General features: G+C 47.6%; 1 long non-coding RNA gene across 1 annotated transcript; it reads left to right on the forward strand.

Annotated features, from left to right (window-relative positions):
* The first annotated feature begins 1313 nt into the window (after positions 1–1313).
* LOC141417579 (uncharacterized) lies at positions 1314–22299 on the forward strand. Its single transcript, XR_012442241.1, has 3 exons — positions 1314–1546; positions 14767–14910; positions 19796–22299. It is a non-coding gene; the product is annotated as an uncharacterized lncRNA (long non-coding RNA).
* Positions 22300–24168: the final 1869 nt, after the last annotated feature.

Here is a 24168-nt window from a genome sequence, read left to right on the forward strand (position 1 = left end):
TGTGCCAGGCATGTGATGGAGACAGAAGAGACGGGGCTGAGCCCCCAGGTTTTCTCCTGGAGAACTTGGGAGCCCCCCAGGTAAGCAGGCTGGAATAAGCAGCCTGAGCCAGGAGCTCAGGTCTTCCTGTTACTTGGTGCTCCTTTGTTTTTCAAATGTGGTCTCCACCTTCCAGGAACCTGCATCTAGACAGAGGAAGCACGTTTGCATCTGTTTCCTGTGGTCTCCCTCCAAAAGGGCAGGAAAGACCTGACCTGCTCCCAGCTTGTCACTAGCACCAGCACACAGGTGGTCAGAGAGATTTTGTGACTGATCTAAGGGAGAAGACAGGAACACAAGAGAAAGAGAAGTGGCACCCTAAACCATACCAGGTGGGTCATCTTACCGTCCACTGTGGGGATAAAGGGAAGATTTGCAAAGAAGCGGGTATTTGGTGTTGTAATTTTTTTACCAAGTTAGCCGAATGGGCCACTTGTTAGTAATGCATACGGACACTGCTTATTCTGACAGGTGCGCAGTTCCAGGCGTTACTGGAGATGGCACTGACACTCACCCGGTGTCCTTCCTGTTGAAGCATCACCTCTTGCAGGGACGTTTTGGAAAGCACACGTCCATTTCCTTTAATGCTCTATTCCAAGTCCTTCCCACCTTGCACTTGCAGCCTGTAGAGTAAATTGCACTGTGGAGGGTCTGTGTTTAGTAGACGCAGATGTTACTCATGTCAATTTATGGATGAGTTCGAATGGAGGCCGGATTGCTTGGCTTTGCCCGGAAGGCTGCATGGCACTGGCTGCAGTGATCACTCATTCAGGAAGGCCTGTGGTGAAGGTCGTGGGGAGACAGTTCTGAGGGCCTGTGTGTCTGAGTGTCTGTGTTCAAGGCCAAGGTGAGGGTCTCATCACCTTTTTTTTGCCTGGGCTGGCATCATTTTTGTGTAGATGCTTAAAGATGGGAAGATGGACAAGGTGACTCTCACCTGTGTGATGCAAAAGGGTATTGCCCACTTGGGTCATGACAACCAAGCTATCCACAAGCATTTACCCACTGCTGTACTCAAGGGCCCTGCTGGTCATATATGCAATGAATTGTGTGAAACAGTAAAATGGATTTGTAGTTTTTGTTGTGGTGGTGGTGGTAGTACTGGGGTTTGAACTCAAGACCTCTCACACTTGCTAGGCAGGAGGTGCCCTACCACTCGAGCCACACCCCAGCCCTCCCAAGAGCTTGTTGGTTTTCACCCACAGCTGTTGCTGCCTTTCCCAGCTGTCCGATGCCTCTCACCACAGCCATTGCCCTGTCCTGGGCTGGTGTCCACTCTGATAGGCAGGGAACACATAAATAGCCCTGGCCTGGCTCACTTCCAAAGTGTGTGGGACATTGTGCAAAGCTATCAAGTGTCTGGCACAGAATATATGCTCAGAAAGAGACATCTGAATGGGCCTGTGATTGGGAGGCAGAAAGTGACATAAATGCGGTCATGTCACACGAGAACGAGGGCGACAGCCATGGGCGAGAACACATGGAAATCACGATGGGAATGTCATAGGTAGGTGGGAGAAGCCTCTATGAGGGGAACAGCCTTGGAAGAGTTTGCCAGGTGGGTGTGGGAGGCGTTGCGGACAGGGGTGGTGCAGGTGTGAACTAGGAGGTCATGAGTGTGGTTGAGCCTGGATATGGTGGTGGAGGTGAGTTGAGCCTGAAATCCAGCTCAGGCTTCATGTGCTGAGTCACAAGTGCTTCCAGAAGGGAAAAGTGTTGGTCTCAATCCCTGCAGACATCGTGTGCACGGAGCACCCAGCAGGGAGGGGTATGTCCTGGCTGTGTGACACAGGAATGAGTGAGTAGTGAAAGTCCAGCATTGACCAGCAGCCTCTGTGTTCCCCCTGCCCAAACCTCCTTCACTGCCAAGCCTAGACTGGGGGCCAGTGCTGTAAGGAGAGCTGAATTTTCTATGAAGATAGTGACACCCGGACTTCAGGCCTCTCATGGACTATGGGAGAGGCCCCAGAAATGTTATCATGTGTTTTCGTAATTTTTTTTTTGTAGTAGTAGGGATTGAACTCAGGGCCTTGCACATGCTAAGCAAGTGCTCTGCTTCTTGAGCCACACCCCCAGCCCTATTGCTTGTATTTCCTTTTTTATATAGGGTCTCATCATCTTTTTTGCCTGGGCTAGCATCAAATTCAAGATTCTTCTGCCTTCACCTCCCAAGTAGATAGGATTAGAGGCAAGCACCACCATGCCTGGCTTGTATTCTTTTTCTTGAAGTGGACTCACAAAATTCCCTTGGGTTCAGGTCCCCCAAACACCTGGATGTGCCTGTGGCTGTGAACAGGGGTGTTGGATCTCTATCGACCTTGGGAACCCAAGCTGTCTGGTTCTCCTAATACTCCTGGCCCCTCAGCTTTGGGACTGAGCTCCTGCTGCTCCTTCTTTGAGCCTGAGGGTGCTGACAATCACTGTTCCAGGTCTACACAAACCAGACACAGAGCTGCTCGCCTCCTCCGTGTCTGAGGAGAATGGGGTCAGGAAGAACCGGTGAGTGAGTTTACAAGAGGAGCGAGGCAGGAGGAGGGGAACGCCAGGGCTCTGGGGTTGGCAACAGCTCCCTCGGCTGGGCCGAGGGGCTACGTGAGATGGACCTCGGCCAAGCATTAGTTCTTCACATCGCAGGCTAGAAACAGGAGCCGAGCACACAGAGGGCAATGAACTCTGAATTCACAGGACAAGCAGGGCTCACCATGCAACTCACACTGAACCGTGGTGGCGATTTGTCTGCAGCTGCTCAAGTGGCAGAAATTCTGCCCTCTGGGGCTGACCGCGGAACGGGCTTGCCCTGCAGGGGAGGTCTTGGTGGTGGCGGCTCTGGCCTGCTGTGTCAAAGCCCGCATCAGCACAGCCTTTTGGATGGAGTGGGGGTGGGGGGGCTCAGGTTATCATGAAGACAGCGAGAGAGCAGACCGGGCTGGGGAGAGGTGTTGTAAAGACAGCTGGAAGGAGGCGATAGCTTGTCTAGCTTTGGAGCTGGCTTTGTGGCTTGGTATGATTAGTGCCGCAACTGATCATTCTTCTGCCTAGAAAATACACTTGTTTTTCCTCCTGTTAACCTCTTGCCCTCATTGTAAACAGAGGGAGCAACTGGTTTGCCCTTGGGGAGCCCTTCACCCAGGGCTCTCTGGCAGCCAGTCATTCCTGGGTGTTCACACTGCAGGGCCCAAGCCTCAACTTGTCCCCATCTGGTGTCTGTGCGTCTACTGCCCCCAGAACAAATGTCCTAAGCATGGCACCCAGAGTCTCTGTCCTCTAACAACTCCTACCACACAGGCCCAGTTGAACCGAGCTACTGACCATCCCTGTCCTGCCCCATGCATCCTGTTCCTCAACGATGCTCAAGTTTTCCTTGCTTGGCACTCACTATTCCCGTCATTGATACACGAATCACACAGCCCTGCAGAAGCGACTCCATTCACACATTATCCAGAACCTTCAAGAATGTTCTCCCGATTCCCCGAAGTCTTCCCTTGCCAACCAGGGTGGTGAAATGGAGATGTGGGTGCCTGGGGACCAACACATTTCTAATTAGTTTCAGGGTTCATTCTTCCCTCTCTGTTGGAACCCAAGTCACCTTGGTTGACTGGTGGCCCCAGGCTAAAGGCACACAGAGAGTGGTGGATCTCTGCGGGAACACTATGGAGGACTTATAGTCCTGGATAGACCCTCAGAGGAAGGCCAGGGACTTCTTGGGCTTAGAAGGGCCTTATGTTTTAGATGTGGCGACCGTGGCAGGCAGGGCCGCTGAATTTCCTGACCCTCTCCGGATATGGAAATGCTGGTTAAAATAATGGGATTTTGAAAGCATCCATCAGTCCCTCCACACGTGCTCACTGTGTTCCTGTGAGGTGGCATGACACAGTCCAGTCCCTTGTTCCAGGAGGGCTGTACCCAGTGTGGGGAGCCATCAGCAGGTACCTGGGGCTGTGGTTCCTTCATGGTCACCCAGACTGCAGAGGGCCAGCTTGCCCAGGTCACTCCTTCCTCAGGCAGCCCCTGTGTGGGGTACGAGGCCCAATGTAGACATGTCTGAAGGGTCATTTTGACTCCAGACACCCTAGGGGTGGGTTGAGTCCGTCCTCAAGCCTGAGTCACAGTTTGCTTGGAACCCCAAATGCTGGTGTAGGTCCAAAAAGCCCACATAAACTTTAAATGTGAAATTTTAAACATTTTCTGGAAGAAGTAGGCAAAGAGTCAGGACACTTGGATTCTGGTCCTAACTCTGCCTCCAGTCAATTATGTAACCCAGGACACACAAGGCACTCATTCAAGATCAGGCAGCTGCCTCTGCCGAGGTCCTTCCTGCTGGCGAGGGCTCTGCAGAGTGTCATGCAACAAGACAGAGCTTCCTGCTCAGGTCTCTCCTCCCCTTTTAAAGGCACATTCCACTGGATCTGGGCACCGCTGTTTATCACCTACCCAATGTCATAGTTGGACAAGTCTCTACCCTCCTAATACCTCACCAAGGGGATCCAATTTCAACATGAGTTGTGGGGATATTCAAACCATAGCAATGGCTAAAGTCATTCTAGGGTGAGGTCTCTTTTAAGGACATTTGTTTGAAATGGTCAGTCTACCTTCTCTAAATGAATAGACTATTTTTTAACACAGTTTCTAAATTTTGCCTGTATCTATGACTAGTGTCATATGGAATGGTTTCAGTCTCCCAAAAGTCCCCTGGGCTCCCCCCATCCATCCTGCCACCTCCTCTTGGTGACCCTGGTTACTGCTGATCTTTTTCTTATCTTCTCGTTCAGCTTTGCTTTCTCCAGAATATCATATAATTGAAATCAAACAGTATGTAGTTTTTTTTCAGTTAGCTTCTTTCACTTACTGAAATGCATTTAAGCTTCCTCTATGACTTTTGGGGACATGCTAGCTAAATTCTTTTGGTTGCTGAATAATTCTGTTGAATGGGCACACCACAGTTTTGTTGTTCATTCAGCCATTGAAGGACATTCTGTTGCTTCCAAGATTATGAAGCAGTTATAACCATGGCGACTATAAACATCTGTGTGGAGTCACTTGGGTAAACACGGTGATTGATGGATTCTATATTTAGTCTGAAAAGAAGTCAGCAAACTGTTTTCCAAAGTGTCTGCACCATCTTTCATCTGACCAGCAGTGGATGAGCATTCATGGTGCTCACACCCTCACTGACATTGGTCATTGATGTCTCAGACTTTAACCAGGCTAAAGGTCTGTTGTGGTGACTCATCGTTGTTTTAATTTGCAAGTTTACAACAACATATGATGGTGACCATCTTTTCATTTGCTTTTTTACCATCTGGGTATTTTCTTTGATGAGGTATCTGCTCAGATCTCCTGTGCATATTTAATTTGGGTTGTTTGTTTTCTTATTGACAAGGTTTCAAAAATTCTTTGATTAGTAGTCTTTTATTAGCTATGCATTTTCCAAAGGTTTTTCTTCCAGTCTGTGGTCTGTCTTATGAAATGATGTCTTCACAGAGTGGTAGATTTTAATTTCAATAAAATCCAACTTATCAATGCTTTTCTTTCATGGACCAAACTTTTGGTGTGGCACTTAAAATTACCACCAGAACTGAAGACACCCAGGTTCTGGTCTGTGTTGTCTCCTGGTTTGGTAGTTCTGTACTTTACATTCAGGTCTGTGGTCCATGGCGAGTTAATTTTTTGTGAAAGGTGTAAGGTCTGTGTTTAGATTCAGTTTTTTGCATGTGTGTGTCTCGCTATTCCAGTACCATTTGATGACAGAACTATCCATTCTCCGTGCTGTACTTTGTGGGTCAAGATCAGCCTTCTATTTGCTTTTCTTGTCTTACTGCATTACCTTGGATGCCCAATACGATGCTCGTTCAGGTGTCTGTGCAAATGCAGGCTCTGCAAAGGCCCTCTGCAAGGTGCCCTGGTGGCATCTTGTCCCCTTCTTGTCTGAGGACGTATCACGTACATATTGTGGTCAGATCACTCACTGCTCAGCAGAGTAGAAGCCCCAGACCTTGCTTATTCTGCTCATCCCTGCATTCTTTGGGCTCAACGAAGCTTTACTAAATGAACAGAGTGAACCATTTACATAGTGTTCTTTTTGATGCTATTTATTCTCACCAGATGCATGGATTGCTTGATTTACCTAATTTCTTCCCTGTTGTTGAACACTTACGTTGCCACTGATATTTTCCTAGTACGAAAGTACTTTAATGAGCATAGCCAATACTCTTGCAGTTCATGCTAGTTCTTAGGCACTGCACGTAAAAGCTTGGTGAGAAAATCAGCTCAGTGTGGCCCCATGGATACGTTGAAATCTAAAGGAGAAACTGTATCTCCACACATTGCAGCTTCCCTGGGCTTGTCCTTTGGCCTTGTCCAGTGAGCTCCCCTGCCTGTTCCAAGCTGCAAAGCTCTCACCTCTGGCTTTGAAAATGCTCACTCTGGGTGAAGGTGCTAGATGCCATCTGGCCAGCAGGACCGCTAGCTCCTTCACCCCAATGCTTGCTCTCTCTGGCATTCACTGGCCACTCTGGGTGTGGTGTTTCCTTTCTGCCTTCCCCACTAGAAGGCAAGTCAAGAGCTCCATCTTATGCATCCTTGTGCCAACTACTGTGCTTGGCACACCATAGGTGCTTAATAAATGTTTAAAGAAATGCTGACTGAGATCTGTCCTCAAATGGCTAGAAGAAACCTGGTTGGTGACACTAGTTCTAGGCATAGGGCTCCCAAGGGGACCAGGCATGGAGACCAGCAGTGTTGGGTGGGAGAAAAGCTTTCCACGGAGTTCTGTGTACATGATACTTTTGCACATCCATCTGGAATCAGTCATTGATTCTTGGATTTTTTTTTTTTTTTTGATCTTCTGTATTCTGCGAGATGTCTTGTAAGTTTGTTTGCCTCTTTGGGGACACGCTGTTGTAGGATATGAATAATTGAACACTGAAAATTTGGATGATAAATTGTGGCTCACAGATGCTAAGCTATTTGAAACTGTTGCTCTCCGTGCTGCAGCGGGGCCCCAGGATATTAATGAAGTGAGCTCATGTTGCATCTGGAGGAGAGGAGACAGAACACTGAGGGGAGCTGTGTTCTGAACTTGGAATGGTGACCTTCCTGAGTGGCCTCAGGGCACTAGTGGGGTGTGACCTGGTTGCTGCATGTCCCTGGGCCCTTGTGGTGAGACCTGAGGATGGAGGTGTCCTGGGGAGGAATTTGCCACTGTGCAGTCCTCCTGGGGCCTTGGGAGACAGTGTTGATAAACAGGGAGGCACACGCTCTGGGTGCTGCATGGTGCAGAATGGTGCAGAATGGGAGCACGGAGAAACAGCTGTGCCATGGTGAGCCTTCCCTTCCTTGGAGTCAACAGCAAGAAGCAGGTGCCCACCATGGACATGACAAATATACCACATAGAGTGTGGACACCAGGCAACAGTGACTCATCTATTAATTCTAGCTACTTGGGAGGCTGAGATCAGGAGGATCACCATTCAAGGCCAGCCCAGGCGGTGAGTTTTTGAGACCCAGCTGAATCAATACCGGGATGTGTTAGCGTATGCCTGTCATCCCAAGCAGTGAGGAAGGCTAAGATCCAGAGGATCATGGTTCTAGGCCAGCCTAGGCAAGAAAAGTTTTCGAGCCCTCTATCTCAATGGAAAAAACCTAGGCATGGTGGGACCTGCCATCCCAGCCATGGTGAGAAGTGTAGAGTAAGAAAATCAAGGTTCAGGCCACCCTGAGCAAAAAGGGAAACCTTATTTCCAAAGTAACTGCAGCAAAAAGGTCTAGAGATGGCTCAAGTAGTACAGCGTCTGCCTAGCCAGCTCAAAGCCCTGAGTTCAAACCCCAGTACCACAAGAAAATTTAACATAAATAAATAAAATGAAAACGAGTGTGGGCTCTGCTTTCCCACAGTGAGGGGGTGGCCACCTCAGAGGCCCAGCTGGGCCAATGTCCCAGGAGGGGCCCTGCAGGCGGTTTCTGTCATCCTCACTGGAGGGTCAGTGACAATGGTTCAAAATGGGGCCTGGTCCAGGGGAGGCTTGGGAACAGCACTTGTGCTCCTGGCCCCCTCTGCATTTCCAGAGTTAGCCACTTGTGATTTCTCAAGGGAGAGTAGAGCTTGTCACTCACTCACAGGAAAAAAGTCATAATGTCCCACCAGAAGCACGATGGTAATCCAGGGTGTGGGGAGCCACCTGGCTGGCAGGATCTTGGGGTGAGAATTCTGCCCTCACATTCTGAGCAAGTGCACCCAGCACAGCAGTGTGCCTGGGAGAACCCACGCCATGGCCCCTGTCAGGACTGGGCCAGGCCTTGGTTGGCTTCTCTTATGTCTACGTTGCTTGGGTTTCTAGCCCCTCATGGATCTGTGGGTTTACAGCTTTTATTGGACTTCGGGGAAAGTCCCATCTCTGAATGGGACTCCAGTTACCTGTATATTTTACCAATTTTCCAATGGGTCCCTGATGCCTCTTGTTTTTAGTCTTTTCTCTCCTGTGTTTTATTGGGTGGTCTTTGTTATGACTTTAAGTTCATCAATGGGTTTTTGAGACAGGGTCTTGTTATATAGCCCAGGCTGGTCTTGAACTCCTGATCATCCTGCCTGATTTGTAGGTCACACTTTTACCCCATGCAATGGAGTTTGGAGGTGATTAGCTTTAGATGAGGGATGAGGGTGGCACCTCATCTTGGGCAAGTGTACTTTTCAGAAGAGAGCAGAGTGCTTTCTTCCCTCATCTCTTCCTACCTCACCCCATCCATGGGATGTCATAGCAAGAAGCGGCCATCTATAGACCAGGAAGGGGCCCTCACCATACATGGAATCTGCTGGTACCTTGATCTTGGACTTCCAAACTCCAGAACTGTGATTATGTATATTGTATAAGCTGTCCAGTCCTTGGCCTTTGATATGGCCTCCTAGCTGATGGAGACAATCTTGTTAGGGACCCTAAACTAACACCAGGCTCTAAGCACAAGTCAGTGAGCCAGCCTCCCTTTTGATTTTAATCTTACCCCATTTATATTTAAACTGTGTCAGTATGATGAAGATATTATCCAAATTCTATCGTAGAACTGCACTGTCTAACACAGTAGCCACTAGCTACCATATAAAGAACTGGAAATATACCCAGTCCAAGTAGAGATGAGTCGTGAGTATAAAATACACACTAGATTTCAAGGACACCATGAGTAAATTAATGTAAAATATCTCAGTGATTCTTACATTGGTTATAGGTTGAAATGATAATATTTTGGATACACTGAGTTAAAATATAGATTAAAATAGATTTAGTTGGTTTCCTTTTTCTTTTACAGCTTGAATTCGTGCTGCATTATTTGTCTGTAGACAGTGCTGTTCTAGGAGATTTATACTTTAGTCTTTTGCATCTCCACTTAAACCTGCCTGGAGCTGATTTTTGTATCTCAGGGTCAACTTCATCTGTTTCCAAATGAGTAGCCAGTTGATCTAGTGCCGTTTATTGGAAAAAACATTCTTTCTCTGCTGCTTGGTAGTGTTGTCACCTTTGGCACAGATCAGATGTCCATATGTATGTGAGTTTCTTCCTGGACTCTTATGTTCCATTGATTCATTGATCTGTTTGTTCACTGTTGTCTTTATTACTATAGTTTTATAAAAAGTCTTCATTTCTGGTGGCTAAGTTCTCTTGCCTTCCATTAGCCGCTTGCATCTTTCTACATACATTTTATCATCAACTTACCAAATCTGTCAAAAATGTCCACTAGGATTTGAACTGGATTGTGTCAAGTGTATAGACCTATTTGTGAGAAATTGATCCTGACCTTCTAACCATTGTATATGTTCTGTAGATGGATGTCTTCATTAAATTCTTTCAATAATATTTTGTAATTCACTATCTATAGAGTGTCTAGGGAGGTCTTACATATCTTTTGTTTGATTTTTCTTGGGTATTTGGTTTTTAAATGCTACTGTAAATGATGTTAATTTTAATTTTTTGACTTATTTAAGTCACTCTGTATCACTGTGACAAAACGCTGTTTGACATAAACAACTTAGAAGGAAGAAGGATTTATTTTGGCTCATGGTTTCAGTCCATGGTTCGCTGATCCATTGCTTGTAGGCCTGTGGCAAGGCAGAATCAACATGGAAGGGTGTGGAAGAGGAAGACTGAAGTGTCATGGTAGTCAGGAAACAGAGGGACAGCAGAAGGGTCTGGTGACAAGATAGTCTCTTCAAAGACAACACCCACAATCCACTCCCTCCGATCAGACCCTCCCTTCCTTCTCTCCATTATGAATCCATCAGTGGATCAAACCATTGATAAAGTCAGAGCCCTCATGTAAATCACCTTCCAGAGGCCCCACCTCAACATGGCACGGGAGCCCAAGCCTTCAGAGGACATTTCATATCAAAACCACAAAAACATTTTATCCAGAAAACTTGCTAAATACTCATTCTAGTAGCTATTTGTAGATTCCTTTGGATTTTCTACGAGCATAGTCACGTCATCTGAAAATAGTCCAGTCCTCGTTCTTTCATTTCCTTTTCTTCGCAGGGTACACAGATACATTGCAGGAATAACAGCAATGTCTCGTTTCTGATGTCAGAGGGACGTGTTTTAACATTTTACCAGTAACTGTGACTTTTAGGGTTTTTTCATTGTTGTTGTGAGTGGTCTTTCATAGAGAAGGACATTGTCTTCTTCCCCCAGTGGACTGAGAGGTTTCCTTAAATTATAAGTGTGTGCTCACTATTATCACACACCTTTTCTGCCTCTAACAAGATAATTGTGTGATTTTAGTTATTTATTGCTGTGTAACAAATGACCCCCGACACTTAGCACCTCAAAACAACTAGCATGGATTATCTCTAAGGGCCAAGATCTGAGCCTGGCCTTGCTGAGCAATGTTGGTTCAGTTTTTTGAGGGGATCACAGTAGAGCTGTGAGCTGCAGTAATTCAGCACTCACCTGGGTGGAGGGTCTGTGTCCCACCTCACCCACATTGCTCGCTGAGGCCTCCGTTCCTCGGCATGTGGACCTCACCAACAGGTAGCTCTCCGGCTTCCCCAGACAGAACTAAGAGTGGGGTTGGGGAGCCAAGATGGCAGCCACAGATAAGACCCCATGTCAGAAGTGAACATTGGTCACATGACCCAGGAATTGTTTATCTTTATAATGCAAACCAAAAGAATAATAACAAGTAGAGAATGAAGAGGAACTGTGTAGGAGATGACTGCTGCCCTACCCTTCTCTCTCTGTTTCTTGACCGACCCATACCAGTGTTCTGGTTTGTTTGATGGTGAGTCCAGGCCCTTCTGGAGGAGCAGAGAGAGTTGTATCCCAGACCCTTCAGGTTGTTATTAAAACATCCACAGCTCTCTGTGCATGTGCACATTTAATTCTGATTTGAAAAAATATATGGCAAAGCACCCTCTAAAATGCAGTGCGAATCTGAATTTTGCATTCTAAATAACCAGAGAACCCCATTGGAGCCTCCTGTGAGCGCTTACTTACATTCAGAAGTGACATGTGAGCCGTCACCAGCACCTTTCCATCTCGTTCCCTTTGATCATCTCTGTTAGAGGCTGTAATGCCACAGGGTTCTTGCCAGTGAAATACATGAAGGACTGTGCCGGGGAAATTCTGGGAAAGCCACTGAATTCCTTCAGAAAGCAGCATTCATAGCTCCTTTCATCCATCCTTTCTTCCCTAGCACAGAGTCAATGCCTGCAGCTTCTTATCTCTCCAGGCTCTCACCAGCTAGGGGACAGGGTTAAGACAACCCCGAGGAGTCTGGATCTGGCCCCACTGAATGAGAGAACATGGTGTGAGCACCAGAAACTGGATCTGGGATATCCATCTCAGCATCAAAGGTGCCCCAATACTCATAGCCTGGTGTTGGGGAAGGGGACACTCAGTCTTTCAAGAAAGCAAAAAGCTGAGTGCTCCTGCTCACACCTGTAATCCCAGCTACTTGGGAGACTGAGATCAGGAGGATTATGCTTCCAGGCCAACCTAAGCAAAAAAGATTGTGAGACCTCATCTCAATAAAAAAAAAAGCTGGATGCAGTGGCATGCATCTGTCATCCTAGTGAGGGCAGGAAGTATAAAATAGAAGGATTGTGGTCTGAGTGGGCCTGGGCAAAAAGTGGGTCCTAGCTCCAAAATAACCAGAGCAAAAAGGGCTGCAGGTGTAGCTCAAGCAGTAGAGTGCCTGCCTAGGTAAGTGCAAAACCCTGAGTTCAAGTCTCAGTACTTCCAAAAAGAAAGAGAGAGAGAGGGAGAGAGAGAGAAGGAGGAGGAGGAGAGGGAGGGAGGCTGAAAAAAAGAAAGAAAGAAGGAAGGAAGGAAGGAAGGAAGGAAGGAAAGAAAAAATCTGAGGAGTTACAGTTGTCTCTGGAAATCATGACCCCTTGGAGGAGGAGCAGCAAGCTGGCCACAGAGCAGTCAGACTAGGAACTGGCCACATACGCAATGCAGAGTTTAAAGCCGGAGCTTGGTGCAATGTGGCTCAATGGTCTGCTCTTTGAGGGCAGCCTTTGGGGCAGCCAGGAAGGAACAAGACTAGCCTCATGCAGCCCAATGAGGCCTCTTGTGGGACAGAAGCCTGAGAACCCAGGCAGGTCCTTTGTGGCCACGACAGTTGGGTGGGATGGTGCTTGGGCCCACCACGGACACCATGAGCAGAGCCTGGCCTTTGGCATTAATTGGCCACTCACTGGGGTGCACATTTGGCAGGGAGCACAGGCATTCAGGAGGTGCCCCTGCATCCATCCTCTGGGGAAGCCAAGAGCAGGTCACAGAGAGCAACATGGAACCCTGAAACCAGAGAGTGGGTGTGTGGCACTGATCCACTCGCCCACCTTCCATGTCCACTACCCCACATCCTGGACACCACTGTCCTGATCCATGCACCCTGCCCCGCCGGGCCCCAGCTCCTCTTTTCCAAATTGTGTACCTCTCCCCCCAGGAAGTCCACCCAGGAGCCCCTGCAGGCGCTCAGCCTCCGCAGTGCATCCGTGTGCAGATTGGTTTGCCGAGGCTCTGGGAACACAGTTTCACCACACCACACAGTCATTTCTCTCTTATCCAGGCATCCTAGACCCTCCGCCACCTAACCCACTGGTGTCCATGCAGGAACGCAGGGCCTGGTTCTGCCCCTCTCCCTCAGGTCCCCTCTTACTCTTGCAGCGACCAGCAAACCACAGTGTCTAGTGGGCCTTTCCTGGACACTGAGGGTAACCGTGGGTTACTAACACCTGGGAACAGGAAGCGCCAGGAAGCCAGCCTCTAGGCTTGGACACAGTACTCCTGAGTCCCCCACCTGTGCTGTGTCCACAGTCTTACTATGGCCATCAATCTGACTGGCAACCATGCCTCCTGATCTGCTCCAGCCCAGGTAGGAGTCTGCCATGTAGGCTTTGGTACCCCCACATCTCCTGACCCAGTAGCTCTTCCACAGGACGGGGCCCCCACCACCGCCATGATCGCTACCCCCATTCCTTTACACAAACAAATGTGCACTTAATGGACGTTCCAAATATGTATTCCAGAGCTGCACTGACACCGCTGGGACTGCCTGCAGCTTAGGGTGAGCACTCGCCTGTCCTTTTGTTTTCCTTTTCCCTTTCATTCAACATGAAGCCCTTAACAAGGCTGTCTGGGGCACCTAAGTGCACAGTAACCCCCACTCATTGAATCCATGTCCTCAAGACCAGCGAGTCTGTGGGTCCAATTCAAGGCATCCAAACAGATGGGAATCGGGAGTTGGGGTGCCGTCCTATAGACGGGTTTTGGGACACTTTTCATACCTGTCATATCCTTAGAGTTAGAAACTAAACCCATAGGCAAAGGTTTTTTTCTCTGATCAGTCCCCAGCCCAGCAGAGGTGGATCCAGAGACATGGTGGAGGTGAGCAATGGAGCGAGAGCAGTTAATCCCGGATTTGTGGACTGAGTGCACCTGTGAGCCCTGCAGCAACAGCCGGGGTCACTTGAACTATCCGTTTTGCAGTGCCCCTCACTGGTGCTCATTTGTTAAGAGAACCCTGGAATGAAACATATTTTAGTGAGCCGGGAAAGCCAGATGACTTTTGCTGTGGGAGGGAAAGTTATTTAAAGTTGCCCCAAATGAACGTGCCGAGTAGATACTGGAGGCCTGGAAGGTGGGTGTTTGTGTCACGGGGCTGTCCAGGCCTTGTTCCAGCCTCACACGGTGCCTTCCACGAGGGGCTGGTGATGGGGAGGGGCTGTGGAAGTGAGGGTTTACTTTGATGTTTTTTCCCCTTGATGTGATAAACAGACTAGACATCATTGGAATGAAACCAAGAATCCTGCTCCCTTCGTCACTCCATCACCGCTGCAAGACATTATTTGGAGTGAGGAAGATGTTCAGGGGCCTGAAAAAGAAAGCCCTAATATGTTTAGAGCAATTTCCAGCATGACTGGAATAGGCTTGGGCTGTTCTGGGGAAGTGACTCAGAGCTCTGTGCAGCCTGGTTGGAAGAAAATGCTCTCGGAAAAGCAATATTCAGCCCTAAAAATGTGTGCTGCTTCTATGAAAATACAGAGCTTCTAGCATTCCTGCTTCACACAACTGTGCTCCTCATGTACATACAAATGTGCCATAAGACACCCCCACACACCTGTGTACACACAATCCATGCATGCACACTACACTTTGCCTACGTGGATGAGAAGACAGAGGTCAAAAGAAGGGACGAGTGTATAAGAAGAGACTTTCATGAAAACCATGTCTTCAGCAGATTTCCTGGATGGCAGATCCAAGTTCTACGTGTCTCAAAGCAAGAGTACAGAGCTAAAGGAGCGAGACTGCATGCGGAGTTGTGAAGAGGTCCTGAGCTGTCCTGCTTGAGCCCGAACAGGAACTGATTTCCAGCCTTGCAATGGTGAGTTCCTCTGCAGTTCTGACTTCCCTACCAGCTCAGGTCACAACACTCCCCCAAGATCACCTATTTGTGTTCCAGAGACGCAAGGGCTCAGCTCCTCCCTCTCTCTGAGTCTCCCTCTCAGTTCTTAACTCTCTGCTGCCACAGTGTCTCAAAGCTGAGGAGCTGGGATTTCATTTGTTAGTTGAAAAAGAACAACTTGGGGCTGGGGGCTTGGCTCGAGTGGTAAAGCACCTGGCTAGCAAGCCTGAAGGCCAGAGTTCAAAAACCCCAGTACCCTCACCAAAAAAGAATTTACCAAGAATGGCTTGTGTAAAAAGAGGAAGGCTGGTTTTTTAAAAGCATATCAATTCTGAAATGGGAAATCTGGGACACCCCAAACAAGCACTTGGGGCAAAAGTCTGTCCTGAATTCCTCAGAGCCCAGTAACGAGCTTCCCTGCATTGCCACGGGTGAGGTGATCAGGCTCCTGTGTCTTTAGGTGGAAAACCTGGAGAGTAACATGGGAAAGGTTTCCACCATCAGAGGAACCTCAGCAGTTCCCAGACACACGGGCTCCACAGAAGCCTGAAAACGAGTCTCAGAGAGGCTGGGGTGAAACAGGGCTTGTGACCGTGGGACTTCTCAGAATCCCAATGCACTCGTGTGGGGTGTGCACCTCCAGGTGGGGGCATAGGCCTCAGTCTCCCCAAACTTACTAGGCCTTGAAGTCCTTCATTTTTCAGGGCTCCTAATGCTTTTAAAGTCTATTGAGCTGAGCCTGTGGCTTTTCATGTTTGTTGGTATGGTGAACCGTATCAACAGTGTGTCAAATGCTAAACCAGCCTTGCATGCCTGAGGCAGCCCCCACTTGGTAATGATGGGTGATCCTAAGTCTTTTAGATTCAATTAACTATCGTTTCATTTAAAATTGCTTCTATAACCAGGAGAGATATTGTCTGTAGTGTTCTTTCTTCCTCTCCTCTCCCCTCCCCTCCCTTTCCCTCCCTCCTTCCCTTTTCTACCTCCCTCCCTCTCTCTCTCTCTCTTTCCTTTTCCCCCTGGGTTTGGCATTAGAGCTTAGCATCAGGACTGGCTTCACAGAATGAGTGCAGTGGCTACTTGGCCCCTTCACTTTGCAAGATTTGCACGATTGGTATTATGGAAGCGTTTGTAAGTAAAAGTGTTGTTATTTCTTCCTTCACAGGAATTCACCCGTAAAGCCATTTGTTTGCAAGTGCTTTGTTTTGTTTTGTTTTTCCTTGTAGGAAAGTTTTTTTTTAATGCACCTTTAATTTCTTTTTGGTAGTACTGGGGTTTGAATCCAGGGTTTTGTATTTTTTAGGCAGGTACTCTATTGCTTGAGCTATACCTCCAGGGCAACTTTAATTTATTTAATAGATAAAGGGTTTTTTGGATTACCTGTTCCTTGTTGAGCGAGATTTAGTAGTTTGTAACTCTTAAGGAGCTTGATCATTTCATGTAAACTGTTGATTTTATTAGCATAAACTTGTTCGTAATTGTAGTAGATGGAATAGTGTCTCCCCAAAATTCATGCCTACAAGGACCTCAGAATGTGACCTTATTTAGAAATAGGATCTTTGTGTTACCAGAGTCTGAGGCCAGAGGGGAATAACTGACCTCAGGGAGTCCCAATACACCAAGCCCAGCCATTTACCACCAAAGTCAAACAGGAAAAGCAATGGGAACAGCAGGAAAGGAACTTCTTCAGTGTAGCCACACTGGGAAGACAAGGGTCGAGGCACCTCAGCCCTGTCGTTGGGGTCCAGATAAGAGCTCCACGTTAAACGGGAAGGAACAGAAGTAAGGGGAAGCAATATGTAGAGGTAAGCAGTCTGTTGATCAACACCTCAGATCTGGTTCTTTGAGGTCCTGCTGGCCCCGGGGAAGTCATTACTGCTGGAGGGGACAATTCTGTTCCCAACATAAGGTAATTACCCCTGTCCAAGGGGGTGGGCAGCCTGAGTTCCCATGATGGAGCAATTGCTGCACTTAAAGAGCAGGCCCATTACGGGGTGATCTGCCTGCAAGGCTCACTGTTCTTGGAATCTTGAAAATACCATAGTTACTCTATGGTTGGTGCCTTTGGCCTTGAAAGGGGAGGATTTCCAGATTTAGACAAACACTCCTTAAATGACTGGCATGCCTACGTGCAGAGTTGCACAAAAATCTGACCAACGCTTAAGGTAGGAAGGAGACAGTTGAAGGCAGAGACAGTTGAAGGCAGAGATGTCAAGACTTTACCCTGTGTTAAGTTACCCACCTGATGTCTTCAGGCCCACGTGGGGAGTCAGTGTCGTTTAGCAAAAGCACCCCCGAGTCCCTATTATGTTCACAGATACAATTAGCTATGATGTGACAGTACTGGAGTAGGGTGGGCCCTAGATCTGTGCAAGAGAGAAATGTGGACACTCAGAATGAGACCTTTGTGTTACCAGAGTCCTGGACCAGAAGGGGAGATGACTTCAGGGAGTCTTGAAGGCACAGAGGGATACCCCATTTTGGGACAGAGGCAGAGGGTGGAGTGATAAAACTGTAAACCAAGAAACACCAAGGACTGCAGCCCACCACCAGAGGTGGGGGAAGACACACAGGATGCTACTCAGAGTCTCAGAAGGATGATGGCTGACACCTTGGTCTTGGCCCTCCAGCCTCCAGAACCATAAGAGTACATTTTTGTTGTCTAAAGCCATTCAGTGGAGGCTGGGTACAGTGGCTCACCCCTTTAATCCTAGCAACTTGTGAGGCAGAGATTGGGAGGCCGGCCCAGGCAGAATGTTCACAAGACAGCATCTCAAACACTGGCTGGGAGTGGTGGCACACACCTTTCATCCCACTATGCAGGGGAGCACAAATAGGAGGATTGTGATCCAGGGTATAAAGGGAGATCCTATCTCAATAATAACCAACGCAAAAATGGCTGGTGGAGTGACCCAAGTGATAGAGTGCCTGCTTGGCAAGTGTGAGGTCCTGAGTTCAAACCCCAATACTGCCAAGAAAATAAAAATAGAATAAAAAAGCTTTAAATTGTATTTTTTTTTTTGGTAGCCCTAGAAAACTAATACAATCATATCCTCTGATCATCTCAATATCCTTGGAGTCTGTTGGCATGCCACCTCTCTCGTCTCTGATATCAGGAGTTTGTGTCTTCTGTTTATTTCTTCCTGGTCAGTCTTGCTTGAGGTTGATCAAATTTATTGATCTTCTCCAAGAACTAGTTTTTGGCTTCATTGATTTTCCTCTATTTTTGGTTTCATTGACTTCAACTCTAATGTGTACATCTCTTCTGTTTCTGTGTTTAATTTGATTTTTCATTTCTTGAAAACAAAGGTCATTTGGTTTGACTTTTTTCTCACGTTTTAGTTTAGGGCATTAAGATTGCCTCTAAGTACTGTTTAACGTGTCCCACACACTTTAGTATGTTTTCACTTTTAATCAGTTTAAATTATTTTATAATCTCACTTGTGATTCCTTTTTTTATCCTTTTATCCTGCTGTGTATTAAAGTGCGTTTCCTGCAGGCAGCATATCGTGGGCCTGCCTGCCGTCTGTCCGTTAACTGGGTGTTTAGACCGTGGCAGGGTGTGCAGTGTAACTAGTTTAGGATTAGCTTTAGAGCTTGCTGTTTTCTGTGTGTCCTGTTCCTTTTCCTCCTTTTCTCTTGTCTTGTCTTCCTTTGAATTAATTGAATCATTTCATTATTTCAGTTTAGTTCCTTTTTGCTTAATAACAATTACTCTTGGTTTTGTTATTTTGGTGGTGAATTTGTTTCTCTTTACTTATTTTTGTTTGTTTTCAGATGGGGCTCACTTGCTGTGTTGCCCAGGTTGGTCTCAAAAATCTTGGCTCAAGCAATACTCAGCCTCCAGAGTGGCTGGGACTATAGGTGTACACTGCCATGCTTGGGTTTGGCAGTGCTTTTAGAGTTCGTGGCATACATCTCTAGCTTACTGTAACCTGTCTTAAGTGATGCTGGTCACCTTGCCTACAGTAAAGAATCCTATGTCCACACACTTCCACTCACCCCTCCAAACTTTATGCCCTCATTGTCTTACTTGGTCATATGCTTTAAAGCACAGGCTACATTGTCATTGTTTAAATGATCATCTTTTGAAAAATATTTTTAAAAATTTAAGAATCCTTGCCTAACTACGTACTTACCACTTCCACAGCTCTCCCTCTATGCAGAGCCATGTTTCAGGCTGGCATTACTTCTTTCTGCCTGACTCTTAATATTTTTTTTGCAGTGCCTTTCTGCTGACGATGAATTCTTTCAGCTTTTATATTTCAGAAAACATCTTCATTTTTGAAAGAAACTCTCAGTGGGTTTAGAATTCTAGTTTGACTGTTTTTCTCTCAACACTTGGCAACTGTCACCTTGTGTCTTCTTGTTTGCATTTTCTGATGAAAAGAGCAGAAGTCAGGGCTGGATGTGTGGCTCAAGTGGTAGAGCACCTGTCTTGCAAGTGTGAGGCCCTGAGTTCAAATCCCAGTGCTGCCAATTAAAAAAAACAGAAGTTGATCAGGAGAGGGGCAAGAAGTGAGAGTGTGTGTGCATATGTGAGTAGGTGTATACGTCTGTGCACGTGTGTGTCTGTGTGTGTGTGCATGTGTGCATATGTATGCGTGTACACGTGCCTGTGGGTGTGTATGTTTGTGTGTGCACATGTATATAAACCCATGTGTACCAAAAGGGCTGGCAAAGGAGCACAGGGAAAACTTCGGTGAAAAGGAAACATGAAAGACCCATGGTGGGAGCAGTGGCAAAATAGATTTGTCCTCGTGGATGTTCTGGGTGTCCAGGGGCCCACAGGTGGTGAGAGCAGCAGCAGGCCCTCGGGCTCCCTGGAGAGTTAATGAAGCCACCACCTCTGCTTCATCTTCAGGGCTGAGGATGGACAGCGACACCAGCGTTTGCAGACAGTCAGGGGGCATCACAGCTGTGAGCTCACTGGTTCTTAAGTCCAATCCTGAAGGGACTCGGAAGTTGTGTGGGGTTGGAAACCACTCCCAGAGCAAAGGAAACGGTTTAGCTCGGTTGCATCTCTTTCTCATAAACACCAAAATGGAATCTTCTTTTTCCTCCAGGCTTTTCCCTTCCCTTTCCTCCACCCCATATTCTGCTACAACTGGCCCTCTCAGCTCTTTCCTGAACACTTCCAGAACTGACTCCAGGCCTGTGTCTCGATGGGGTGGGCTGTGGTTTGGATGTGGCTGGTCCCCAAGGGCTTGTGTGATGGAGGCTTGGTCCTCAGTTGCAGTTTGAGGTGGAGGACCCTTCAGATGTGAGCATAGTGGGAAGGGTGGCATATCCGGCAGAAAGAGAATGACACGCCATTAATGAGTTGTGACAGAATTACTGTATCATCCCTACAAAACCACACGCAAAAGTTATTTTTTCTGTAATGGAAGTGGATTTACTGGGCTTTACCAGAGACAGCCTCATCAGCACCTGGACATATCCATGCTTAAACACACGTGGGAATGGACTGATGGCGTCTGCACACTGTGGCAGCTTTCGACTCCAACGATGAGGCTGCGTGTTTGACACTGCATCTCAAGGCACTGCAATTATTCAATCCTTTAGTGCACCTCTGGATTATTTGTGATGCCTTGCTGTTATCCCACATGCTACAGGGACATCCTTGGGCTGTTTCCTGATTGTGACAGAGCTTTCCCATTTGTCCTGCCGATTCAGAAACAGACACAGGGGCTGAGAAAAGTGCGGTGGCATATGTGGAATTCTACCAACACAGACAATTGCCGAGTTCATTGCAGGCTGCGTCAGTAACACATGATTGGATTGTCTGCGCCTGTAATCAACTTCATTGTGCAGCCGAAAGGCCAATTCAGTTCTGCCTGATAATCAGGAATGGCCATATGAATCCACGGCCCAGCCAGCTTTTTCCATAATGTCACGAGGATTCCACTATGAATCTGAATTTAAGGGGGTGAAGTGCAAGCTGAGAGTCCCATGCAGGCATCAGACTGGCTCCCTGATGTCACAGTGGAACTGGGGAGTCCTGTCCGTGACATTAGAGCACCCCAGTGGGTCCCCAGGTCCTGGTTCCAGGCTTTGTGTTCTCAGCCCTGGGCTCCAGTTTCCACTCACCTGCACCCTGTCCTGGTAACAAGATCCCCATGCTCCCCTCCCTTCCCAGAAAATCCAAGGTCCTGCTCTCACGCTGCGCAGATCAGAATTAAGGCCGTATGCCTCGGTCTCCTTGGTCTGGAGCCTCAGCAGCCCTCGCAGGTCCGGCAAGCCAGTCCGGCACCTGTGCACTGACTTGGAAAGGCTTGATCTCAGAGCCAAATGATCTTACCCCTTGGGGCACAGATGACAGGTAATTTTGTGGTGGGAGATGTGGCTCCTAACAGCCCAGATTCACATTTCTATAATGTGTGACCCCAAGAGCAGGAGACGCCCCTCCCCTGAAATCTCAGAAAGGACAGATGGGCACTGCCCAGAGCCCACTGCTTTCCCTCGTGAGAGGGACAGGGACAGACACAGCACGCAGGCACAATGAGGCAAACACTCATATTGCTCAGTGTTCCCAGACCTCCAACAGGGCCTGGCACATACTTGGGCCCAGTGTGGTGCTTTGCTATGTACTAAACTGAAGAATTAATGAGCTCCGGTGCGCTTGCTTCCCGAGCACTACTGTAACCCACCTCTCAGTCAAGCGTTCCTCCAGGGAAGCTGCAGCTCTTCTCACAGGCTCTTCTTTTTCCTGGATTTCTGGGTTGTGATGACATCAGTGGTGAGAGGTTGGGTGACGGTGGTGATGACCATTCTGTGATGATGGAAGAGAGGCTGCTGTGACCTCTGTGTTGCTGCACAGGGTACTTGCTTTCCAAGTCCAGCATGACAAACACTTTGGGCTTGCTCCCAGGGTCACTCTTGAAGGCTAAGCCCACCCCAAGAGTCATGGCCATCGTCTGAGGGAGGCTGGTGTCCCCACCTCTGGTTTCGCCCGTGCTTTTCTTTGACTCTTCTCCTAGGGGATTGTGAGGGAGCAGCAGTGACCTCCTAACCAAGGAATAGGATGTCAGGATTTCCCCACCAATCCAAGAGGCCGACCATTCCACCCACCTGCCCAGGGCACCTGGGATTCAAGGGTCAGAGTTATCTGTTGCCTATTCTAAGAATTTGCTTTTTCTTCCAGACAAAGGAAAATAAATAAATTACTGGTTTCTAAGAACTACAAAGGGTGTGGGAGGCATTTAGATAAACCTGCTTTTCTGTGCACTCAACATCAATTTAATTAATCTGTCATACAAGATCATTAATTTATCAAAAGCTGTGAATTCCACTGAGACAAGTTATTGAGCACCATGGATGTTATTCTTTATGGTCAAACGTGTGAGCCTCACCAGGCTCCAGTAATAAATCACATTTTGTTTTCTTGCCAAAAGTAAAGTCTATTTTTTTATATTGTTTAGAGCAGAAAACCACATATTGATTTAAATATATATATATATATGAATACACTAAGTCCCCAAACTCAGCTATAACATGACAAAAGGAATAAATGGAAGTTGGCAGGTACCAAGAAAGAAAGACTCCAGGAAAAAACCTGCCAACACGAAGCGTGGGGCTTCAGGAGGAGGCATGGCGACAGCAGTGCAAATGCCTCATCTGGCCTTGTGACATGATCCAGAACCTCCTTGAATGAGTGATTATTACTTTAATTTCCTTCGGGAAGAAATGAATGGTTCATGTGCTATGGTGACTCCAAACTTTGGGATGGATCATGGCCACAAGAGATGCATGGTGGGAGCAGTGGCAAAATAGATTTGTCCTTGTGGATGTTCTGGGTGTTCAGGGGCCCACAGGTGGTGAGAGCAGCAGCAGGCCCCCATGCTCTCTGGAGAGTTAATGAAGCCACCACCTCTGCTTCATCTTCAGGGCGGAGGACGGACAGCAACACCAGCGTTTGCAGACAGTCAGAGGGGCAGGGCTGGAAACCACTTCCAGAGCAAAGGAAACGGTTAAGCTTGGTTGCATCTCTTTCTCATAAACACCAAAATGGAATCTTCACACAACTGTCTCCAGGCCCATGTCTTGATGGGGTGGGCTGTGGTTTGGATGTGGCTGGTCCCCCGAGGGCTCGTGTAATGTAGGTTTGGTCCTCAGTGGCAGTGTTGAGGTGGAGGACCTTTCAGATGTGGGCATACTGGGGAGCCCGTAGGTCATGGGGCTGAACACAGTCCTCTTGGGGTCTCAGTTAGTAGCTCTTTGCTTCCTTCTTGAATGAGATCTTTTGCTCCAGCACTCGCTTCTGCCATTGTGGGCCCAACAGTCTTGGGGTCTCTCCAGTCTGAACTGATGCCTGCCCTGCCCTGGAACCTCCAGAACCATGAGCTAATAAGACTCTTTTTCTGCATGAGGTCATAGGAGCAGAAAATGAAACAGCAGAGGGACCTTTTGTTCTCCTCTCTTGGGAAATCGTCTTTTGCCCTGCCATGTTCTCTACTCCTAGTCATTTCTGCCAGCTTGTGCCAAAGCTTTTCTATCTTGGTGCCCAAGAACCCGTGGGCTTCTGGGTCTTCTGAACACCCCACTTGCAGGCACATGAGTGCTATCAACCTTTACAGAGCATCCTGTGATACAATGCACCACAGGCTCTAATCTGCTCACTTATTACAATATCTTGGCAATCTTTTAGTCCATTAACCCCTTATCCAGGGGTATCTGCTTCTTTACACACAGCAGCAGACATGGAGTTTAGAAGCATAGGCTGGAAAGTCCTGACTCCATAATGTGCTAGGTGCGTGAACTTGGGCAAATCACTTACCTCCCTGGGCCTCATTGTCCTCTAAAAGTGAGGGCAAAAAATACAGGCTACTTACTGGAACTACCATGAAGATGGATTTAATGTGTGATGTGTGGCTGTTACAAAAGGGCCAGGCATAGATTCAATGATATTTAGGGAAACTATAAATAAAATCAAAAGATGGTTCTCCTTTTTAAATAACTTTAAAAAAAATCACAGCTAAACTCTGCATTGTACATAAGTCAGAAAGCAAGTACAAGCATAATAAAAGGAGTAAAATCAAGATGCAGTTCCCGGGGCTCTGTGGAGCCCTCGGCTGACTTAAACTTGCACCCTTGTAAGGTTGTCTGTGAATTGCATCAGAATGGTGGCTCCTGCCTTGGGCTGAAGCTTTTCAGGTTCCCTGGGAGTTACACAAAGGAGCCTGAGCGGGTCCTGTGCACACTGAGTTGTATCTGGGGATGGTAACATGTGACTCAAAC

Source organism: Castor canadensis, chromosome 15, assembly GCF_047511655.1.
Source record: "Castor canadensis chromosome 15, mCasCan1.hap1v2, whole genome shotgun sequence".
Lineage (NCBI taxonomy): Eukaryota > Metazoa > Chordata > Mammalia > Rodentia > Castoridae > Castor > Castor canadensis.